This window comes from Aquarana catesbeiana, linkage group LG01, assembly GCF_042186555.1.
Source record: "Aquarana catesbeiana isolate 2022-GZ linkage group LG01, ASM4218655v1, whole genome shotgun sequence".
Taxonomy (NCBI): domain Eukaryota; kingdom Metazoa; phylum Chordata; class Amphibia; order Anura; family Ranidae; genus Aquarana; species Aquarana catesbeiana.
In genome coordinates this window covers 332,383,199-332,393,350 of record NC_133324.1, presented here as the reverse complement: position 1 = coordinate 332,393,350, position 10,152 = coordinate 332,383,199, and the positions used below count along the sequence as shown (strand labels likewise).

Genomic DNA, 10,152 nt, shown 5'->3' with positions numbered 1-10,152 from the left:
TAAGAGTCTGGTATGGATTTTGGGGGGTCCCACGCCAATTTTTTTTAAAATGTTAGCATAGAGTTCCTCTCATAATCTTTACCAGACCCAAAAGGCCTGGTATGGATTTTTGTGGGACCCCATGCTGTTTTTGTTTCTTAATTCTGTCATAGGGTTCCCCTTAACCACTTCAATGCACACTCCAAAATCCACTATGGCGAAGACCAAAGAGCTGTCGAAGGACACCAGAAACAAAATTGTAGACCTGCACCGGGCTGGGAAGACTGAATCTGCAATAGGCAAGCAGCTTGGTGTGAAGAAATCAACTGTGGGAGCAATAATTAGAAAATGGAAGACATACAAGACCACTGATAATCTCCCCTGATCTGGGGCTCCATGCAAGATCTCAACCCTTGGGGTCAAAATGATCACAAGAATGGTGAGCAAAAATCCCAAAACCACACGGGGGACCTAGTGAATGACCTGCAGAGAACTGGGACCAACGTAACAAAGGCTACCATCAGTAACACACTACGCCACCAGGGACTCTGATCCTGCAGTGCCAGATGTGTCCCCCTGCTTAAGCCAGTTAATGTCCGGGCCCGTCTGAGGTTTGCTAGAGAGCATTTGGATGATCCAGAAGAGGATTGGGAGAATGTTATATGGTCAGATGAAACCAAAGTAGAACTGTTTGGTAGAAACACAACTCATCGTGTTTGGAGGAGAGAGAATGCTGAGTTGCAACCAAAGAACACCGCACCTACTGTGAAGCATGGGGGTGGCAACATCATGCTTTGGGGCTGTTTCTCTGCAAAGGGAACAGGGCGACTGATCCGTGTACTTGAAAGAATGAATGGGGCCATGCATCGTGCGATTTTGAGTGCAAACCTCCTCCCATCAGCAAAGGCATTGAAGGTGAAACGTGGCTGGGTCTTCCAGCATGACAATGATCCCAAGCACACCACCTGGGCAATGAAGGAGTGGCTTCATAAGAAGCATTTCAAGGTCCTGGAGTGGCCTAGCCGGTCTTCAGATCTCAATCCCATAGAAAACCTTTGGAGGGAGTTGAAAGTCCGTGTTGCCCAGCGACAGCCACAAAACATCACTGCTCTAGAGGAGATCTGCATGGAGGAATGGGCCAACATACCAGCAACAGTGTGTGACAACCTTGTGAAGACATACAGAAAACGTTTGACCTCTGTCATTGCCACAAAGGATATATAACAAAGTATTGAGATGAACTTTTGATATTGACCAAATACTTATTTCCACCATAATTTGCAAATACATTCTTTCAAAAATCAGACAATGTGATTGTCTGGATTTGTTTTCACAATTTGTCTCTAATAGTTGAGGTATACCTATGATGACAACTACAGGCCTCTCTCATCTTTTTAAGTGGGAGAACTTGCACAATTGGTGGCTGACTAAATACTTTTTTCCCCACTGTATACTCTACACTGACTGTAATATATATATATATATATATATATATATATATATATATATATATATATATACTAAACTGCCTGCAAGCCACTAACTAACCTGCCTAATCTAGCTCAAGAGTTCTCAATCTCCACTGTCACACTACATATGGCCGCCAAGTAAGCAGACTTATATAGTGTGGGGCCTGGACTTAGCCCCCTGAGCCATGATTGGCCAAAGGCACCCTGCCTTTGGCCAATCATGGCTCTAACAGCAGATCGCTCTGTGATTGGCCAAAGCATGCAGGTCAGGTGCATGCTTTGGCCAATCAGCAGCCATCAATGCACTGTGATTTTGCAGTGCATTATGGAGCACTCTGTAGCGCTCAAATTTGCCACGAATGCCCCACATGTTTGTTTGTTCTGCGAATAAACGCACAGCTGATGTTCGAGTCGAGCATACAGCCCATCCCTAATACTTAATATTACTTGACTTCAGTTATTCAATTATGCAAATAGCTTCTGCAAATAATTGGGGATTCAATGTGAACAGGAATTTTACTTAATTGAAGTAAATGTGCACTCCTTCAGTAAATGAGCCCTAAGATCTTGTCACATTTCACTACTGGCATTCCCACATGTATTACAATACATCCTGCATAAAAATACATCTGAGACTTATCTATATATATATATATATATATATATATATATATATATATAATATATATATATTTACAAATTCTGTAGTTTTATTAATTTTTTTTAAATTATTTCTGACAAAGAACTTTTTTTGTTTAAAATAGGTCAACACAATGTACAAAATCCCCCATATTGCCCTAATTACAACCTTATTTTACATTACTATTTTTGCTGTGACATTTCAACACAAACAATTCAGGGTTGCCAACCACCTCCAGCATTTTTTACAGACAAAACATGGGGAATTTACTGACGTAGCACATTTTGTACTGACAACCTGAAAAATAACAGAACTCCTATTAAAAATTAAGACAATTGATATTTAAGCAGTATAAACATGATATGGAAACACTGACAATATACATAACAAATAATTTGCCTGGTTTACACACATGGCCCACTTCGCACTGGTGGGACATGACAGTCCTACGATAGTCGATCCGACTGTGCCCTGCGACTTTGGTCCGACATCGATTCGACTTCCATCTGACTTTAATGAGCAGGATACAATTTTGATCCAACTTTGAGATAGTCCAACTTGTCCTTTGACCAATCAAAACAATCCCGGTGTGACAAACTCCTTTTCCTATTGCTGTAATCCAAGTTGGATGTCACAAATCGGATAGTTAAGATGGTGATCTGACTTGGAAATGACTTCAATGAGATTCAATGGTCTGAAATAGGACTAAAGTCAGACCAAAGTAGTGCAGGAACCTTTTCCAAAGTTGGACTAGTTAATACAGCTCTCATGGGAAATCACTGATTTATACACGTCATGCAATGTCATCTCAAAGTCGGAGCGTATGTTGTACCAGTGTGAACCGTACATTAAAAAGTAAACAAAGTATGACCAATTATCAGCCCCTGGTATATACGAACAGTTGTACGAGTCACTGATTTATACAAACTGTCAGTAAATTCATTGATGGTTGGCAACCCAGAAACATGGGGGTTAATTCACTAGAACTGGTGAGTGCAAAATCTGGTGCAGCTCTGCATAGAAAACATTAACAATCAGCTTCCAGTTTTTTTTTTTTTTGTCAAAGCCTACTTGAACAAGCTGAAGTTAGTTGCTGGTTGACTACCATGCACAGCGTCTCCAGTTTTAGTAAATCAACCCAATGGTGTCTATTCTTGATAAATTTAATAACAAAACATGTTTACAGATCCTAGTGAGAGTACATTGACACAGTGTATATATGTCAATCATTTAAAATAATACTTTATTTTGGCACTGTGAGAATAGCAGTGGTAGTCATTTCTAATTTTCAGAACCACTTTTTTTTGTAATAGTTTTGATTGCTTCTTTAACTCCCTTGTTACGTAGGCTGTAGATAAAAGGGTTGACAAGAGGGGTGACAACAGCATAAAACAATGCTAAAACTTTATTCAGGGAACCTTCACTTGCTGTAGGCTTAATATACATAGCAAATACTGTTGAATAAAATGTTGTGACTACTAATAGGTGTGAAGCACAGGTAGAAGCAGTTTTCTGTTTCCCAGTGGTGGTTGAAATCTTTAGAATGGTTTTCAAGATATATCCATAAGACATCATAGTTAGAAAAACTGAGCTGAGTATGACTGAAGATGCACAAATTATAACAGTAAGTTCTTTGAAATAAGGATCTGAACAGGATAACTTTAGCAGTGGAGCTGCTTCACAAAAGAAATGATTAATTACATTGGCATTACAAAAATCAAGCTGTGAAATTTTAATGATTGGAACTGAAGTTGTCAAAAATCCTAGCATCCAAGAAAAGGCAGCTAAGAAAAAACACATCTTATGGCTCATGATGATTGTATAATGCAAAGGGAAACATACTGCCAAAAATCGATCAAAGGACATTAGTGCAAGAAGTATGTTCTCTGTGGCACCAAGGAAAGTGAAGAAGAAGAGCTGGGTGATACAAGCAGAGAAGGAAATACTTTTTCTTTTTCTAGCTATGTCTAATATAATTTTAGGTACTGTTACGGTGATGTAACTTAATTCTAATGCCCCGTACACACGGTCGGACTTTGTTCGGACATTCCGACAACAAAATCCTAGGATTTTTTCCGACGGATGTTGGCTCAAACTTGTTTTGCCTACACACGGTCGCACAAAGTTGTCGGAATTTCCGATCGACAACCACGCGGTCACGTACACCACGTACGACGAGACTAGAAAAGGCCGGTTCAGAACCAAGCGCGGCACCCTTTGGGCTCCTTTTGCTAATCTCGTGTTAGTAAAAGTTTGGTGAGAGACGATTCGCGCTTTTTCAGACTCGTGGCTTTCAGATCATTTTCTGCCGTTTAGTTTGTGCTTGTGGGTTTGTATTTGCTCTTCAGTGCGTGCAGTCAGTTCGTATCGGAGTTTTCTGTGCGATCTTGTCCGCTCGTTGCTGTTTTTCAGGTCGCTCTTCACAGGCCTTGCTGTTCTTTAGTGCGTTCTGTTACTTCGTTCTGAGCAGCCGACCGTTTTCTAGCCATGTTTCGTATGCGTACTCCTCGTACAGTTCGTGCTGTGCGGGGGCTTGGTGTTGGGGTCCTGACCTTGACACAAGTCCAGTCCATGAACAGGGCGAGGAGGAGTTCATGGACCAAGAATTGGTTGCTTCAGCGTGACCAGTTCTGTCATATGCCTTTGCTCCGTGAGATCAGTGAGAATAATCCTGATGATTTCAGGAACTTTCTCCGGATGACGGACCCCGTATTTCACCGTTTGTTGGCTTCGCTGACCCCCTATATCAGCAGGCAGGATACCTGCATGAGGCAAGCCATCACTCCGGAGCAGAGGTTGGTCGCTACCCTGCGGTATTTGGCCACAGGGAGAAGCCTGCAGGACCTCAAGTTCTCGACAGGCATCTCCCCCCAGGCTCTTCTTTGTGAACATTTACTGCTTGTGTTTGTTTTAGCTGACCCTGACAGAAATGTGTGGAGTGCAGAAAATGTCGTGATTGTGTAACCTTATACAAAGCACTGTTGGCTGTTATTTACTAAATGCAAAGACACTTTTCACTACAAGTGCACGTGCAACTGCACTGAAACTGCACTTGTAGTGCAAAGTGGATTTCCCCTTAGGAAATTACCCCCATTTTCTCATCAAACAACAATTACATCACCCCAAAAGTGTTGTAGCGTTGAGACAATAATCCACACATTCTTGATGAGCAATCTTTTTAATACCTGCACAATCACATGTGCATTTACCAAAGGTTTTTCTGACAAACCAACATGTTTGTTGTATAACAATTTTTGTGGTGTCATTATCCAAAATCAAAATGTGCATTTTATAGAAAACAGGCCTGTGTAAAACCCACAAGAAAGACACAAATCTTGATCTTACAAAGTTCACATTTGGTAGAACTGGAAGGCAATATCAGACATGAGTATTTAGGAACTGTGTTTGATATTGCGTTCAGATGGGGGGAAATCACCCCTGGAAAAGCCAAATTTGGAAGATGCACACAAATTTCCCAATGTCAACATGTGCTATCTGCCATCAGGAGGGATCAAGGGATGTGTTTTGGGGGAGAAAGCCCTTCCTCACCGCTACTTTATTATTGAGGAAGGGGTTGCACCCCCAAAACGCGTCCATTGATCTCCCGTGATGGCAGATAGCACATGTTGGCACACTGTGTGCATCCTCCAAATTTGGCTTTGGGAAAAATCACAAAAACATTTAGCACATTGTAGCAGACAAAAGAAGAAAGTGATTTTGAGGGGCTTTAAACTCGCCCCAAAACATCAATGATGTTTTTATATTTTGGAATAACATCATTGATGTTTTGCTGGATGTTTTCCAATTGTAAATTACACCCCATGATCTCCCCGATCAGGATCTGGGCACTTTCGGATGTGAAAGGATCTGGATCCACAACCTCACGATCACCTAAAAAGAGAGGAAACCCAAAATAAATTAGGTCTAAAAAATATGCCGCCATCCATCTCTTATCTGAGCCTGTGGTCGCAGACACTCACCTGTTGTGGTGACTACTTCCACCACGTCTTCTTCCTCCTGCTCATCTTGTGTTGGGGGGATTTCCCCTTCTTCCAGAGGGGGGGGGGCTCTGGTCTCCTCGGATGAGGGGTGTCCTCCGAGTCTTTTCTCCCCTATGTAAAACAAAAATGGTATAATTAGCACACAGATATTTGATGGCAGAACTCTAAAGATGAAACATTGCTTGGAAGTGGGGTACAATTATCTATTTTAGCAGAGTTCCAAGATGTAGCTTTTTTAGTGTCCTTTGTCAAGCTGCAATACTTTACCTGTTTAGTACAAGCTTCACAGATGTAGCCCCCCTATAGTATACACTGGAGCACCTGTGTGGCCCCCCTAATAAAAAGGGTGTTCTGGGGTCCCACACTAGTGCTCCAGTGTCCAGATGTGAAAACAGCTGCTCAGTGTCCTCTCCTTACACACAATCTAGTTTGCATTTCATTCTAGTAACAAAGCCATCTACACAACCCAATTCTTTGAAGACAAGTATAGGGCCTCAAAATGGTGGCCAAATGCATATGGGCTAAACAATGGTATTTTATAGTCCGAAAAAAAAATGTGTGATCCGAACGAATAATGTGCCCATGAACATGAAAGTTGCCATTTTAAACTGTACAACAGTTCCTAAAAGCACATGGAGCAGCACGAACGTAATAAACACAAGAACAATAGGAACACAGCACAACTACTTACTTTTTTGCAGCACTCTCCGGATCTTTCTGTACTGCTCGTGTTCTCGTAATTTCAGGTCCGCCCACCGCTTCCTGAGCTGATCTTTCGATCGTCGTACCCCGAATTTCCGGTGCAGACTCCTGACCACTTTCGCCATGATCTTGGCCTTTCGGACATTGGGGTTGGGGTAAGGCCCATACTTTCCATCATAGTCGGCCTTCTTCAGGATGTCCACCATTTCCAACATCTCCCCAAAGGACATATATATGAGTCCTTCAATCTCCTTCTGGATCGGGACGTTTCAGGCTCCGGCCTTTCCTCCCCCTCCTCCTCGTTGCTGTACTTAGCACGATCCTGCTGTCTATCCGCCATGTGCTCTTCCTCCACTGCGCCGAACAAAAAGGGGCGGGGAATAGAATAGAAAGAACGTCAGGGGCGGGCGGAGTTATACGCATGCGCAGTGTGTATAAATCGTAACGCGCGCGTCTTACGTACGATCTGTGAGCGGAGGAAGGAGCATCGGAGACGCCGATCGTGCTAACGAAGGTAGGATCTAAACTTGGGCCTATACTGCTTCGAAATTGAAGCCTATATTGTAACAAGATTAGGGGAGTTTGGCCTGACATTAGGGTTTGTCTTGTGTTGTGTCTTGCAGAGAAAAGGGATGGGTTCAACGACCACAATTTCCTGCCCCTGTTTATTGACAAGTACAGAGAGCTGCCCTGTCTGTGGCAGGTCAGACACCCCCACTATAACCACAAACAGAAGAGGCAGGCAGCGCTGGAGAAACTGCTGGAGTTGGTGAAGCCGGTGGTCCCCACAGCAACCATCCCTTATTTAAAAGCTAAAATTGGTGGCCTGAGGAGCACTTATCTTGGGGAGCGCAAGAAGGTCACAGATTCCCAGAGATCCGGAGCTGCAGCAGATGACATTTATGTCCCCAGGCTGTGGTACTATGAGAGACTGCGATTTCTGTCAGACCACACTGAAGTCAGGGAATCCCTCTCTACTCTTCCTTCCACGCTTCCTTCCACCCCAGCTGAGGCTTCCGATGTCCAACCTGGGCCTTCCAGCCAGGAAGAAGTGGAGGAGCCCAGCTTGAGTCAGGTATAGCATTCTTCTACAGATTTCTGGTCAATAAATAAATGATGTTTACTAGATGTTATTATTGATCACTAATTGCTGCTTGAAAGTGTTTTACATATCAATAGACAGTAGTGGGCACCCAAAATTGGGACAAGAATGCAAAATGCTGGGCTCAGAAGGATAGTCTGTTATATTTGTTAACATTGAATTTGCAGCAGTCAGGAGGTGAAAATTGTGTGTGATTGATGAAAACAATACTAAAACTATGTCCCTTTTTCATACACAGGAAGACCTCAGCCAGGAGGAGGCTGTGGAATGTGGCAGTCAGGAGGAGGCGGGGATTATTAGTGTCAGCCAGGAGGAGGCGGGGATTAGTGGCAGCCAGGAGGAGGCGGGGCTAAGTGTCAGCCAAGAGAAGCCAGGGACAAGTCGCAGCCTGACTGAGTCTCAGGTCCCTCCCCTCCGCCTGCCATATAAAAGGGCCAGGAAGGCCACTCCCAGTCCTGTGCAGGATTCAGCGTACAGGCTGATCCAGGAGGCTTCGGCGTCCCTCAGAGCCTTCCCCAGTCCTGAAGAGGCCTTTGCCTGCATGGCTGCCACCAAATTGCAGGGCATGCAGGAGGGCCAACGCAAGATTTCTGAGGACCTGATTTATAAAGTCCTTCGTAAGGGGGAGAGTGGGGAACTGACACCCAAGACGGATGTCATTGAGATGGACCATCATCCTCCTCCTCCTCCTCCTGCTGCCACAACTCCACCACCACAGCCAAAGGCTGGAAGGAAACGTGGAAGGAAGACCAAAGAGTGATGACCCTGGGTTCAGTCTGGTCTGACAGAAGCTGCAGTCTCTCGTATGACCACAGCCTGGGGACACAGATGTCATCTGCTGCTTTCCGGATCTCTGGGACTTCTGGACCAGACTGCACTCCCTTAGATATGGACTCCTCAGGCCACCAATTTTGCTTTTAAATAATTGATGTCTGCCCTGGGAGTCCAAGGCTTCGCCCACTTCTGCAGTTTCTCCAGCGTTGCCTCCCTCTTTGTTTATAGTTGTGACCCCTTAATAAAATATTTTTAGGTAAATTCTACTCTCCTGTGTGTGTTTTCATCCAAAAAGGACAGTTTGTTGGTGAGTATTCAGGTACATTTCTAAAGTACAATGTGAAATTAACAAGGGACAACAACACCAAACAATCTCCTCCTACAGATTAAATAGAACAACATATCAATGGTGTTGTGGGAACTTGTCACAAAAAACACACAAACATTTTCGGGAGTACAAATCAAAATCACCAAAAAAAAAAAAAAATAAAAAGAGAAACACAAAAAAAGATTCTACATTAAAGTAAAAAAACAAAAAAAAAAAATATGTTGTCAGATGTGAGAAATCAAAATATATTGAGGGAATCCCGATAAATAGTAACGAAAAAATTTTGTGAGAAGTGTGTGTGAATATGAGCATCAAAACGACTTAATTCTTGTCACATTATAAAGAAGAAGAGAGTGCGCTGTATTAAACCATTTTGAACATTGCAGCGTGACGAAAGTGCTTTATCCATTACGAACGCTAAGTTTACCAGAACGAGCTGTCCCGTGTCGGAATTTCTTCTGAGCATGCGTGGCACTTTGTGCATTGGAACAGGCCACACACGGTCGGAATTGACGCGATCGGATTTTGTTGTCGGAAAATTTTATCTCCTGCTGTCCAACTTTGTGTGTCGGAAAATCCGATGGAAAATGTCCGATGGCGCCCACACACGGTCGGAATTTCCGACAACACGCTCCGATCGGACATTGTCCATCGGAAAATCCGACCGTGTGTACGGGGCATAAGAATGATAAATTACCAAGAAAGAAATACATGGGCTTATGGAGCTTTGGACTTAGTCGAATTACTATAAGAACGGAAATATTTACAGTAATGGTGACTGTGTACATTATTGAAAAAAACAAGAGCAAGACATTCTGATATCCCTGAATGTTGGAGAAACCCAGAATAATAAATTCCTTGACAACAGTTAGGTTATTCATGTTCCTTCAATGGAAAATGAGAAAAAATACAAATACAATTGTGTAGAACAAATGCCGCTTATAGCATTTAAAAGGCAATACAAAAGATACAAAATAATCAGGTCTGTTTAATAAGTACAAAGTGTCAAGAATCAAAAATTTCTTCAAAGTGATAATAAAGGTTTGATTTAAAAAAAAATAGCAAACATGTTATACTTACCTGCTCTGTTCAATAGTACATCATTCTGAGCTGGCCAATCAAGACGGCCAAAGACTAGCACCTGAAAGAAGCTGAAT

General features: G+C 42.8%; 1 pseudogene; it reads right to left on the bottom strand.

Annotated features, from left to right (window-relative positions):
- Positions 1–3,369: 3,369 nt before the first annotated feature.
- LOC141113690 (olfactory receptor 6B1-like) lies at positions 3,370–9,876 on the bottom strand (annotated as a pseudogene).
- Between the last annotated feature and the right edge of the window lie 276 nt (positions 9,877–10,152).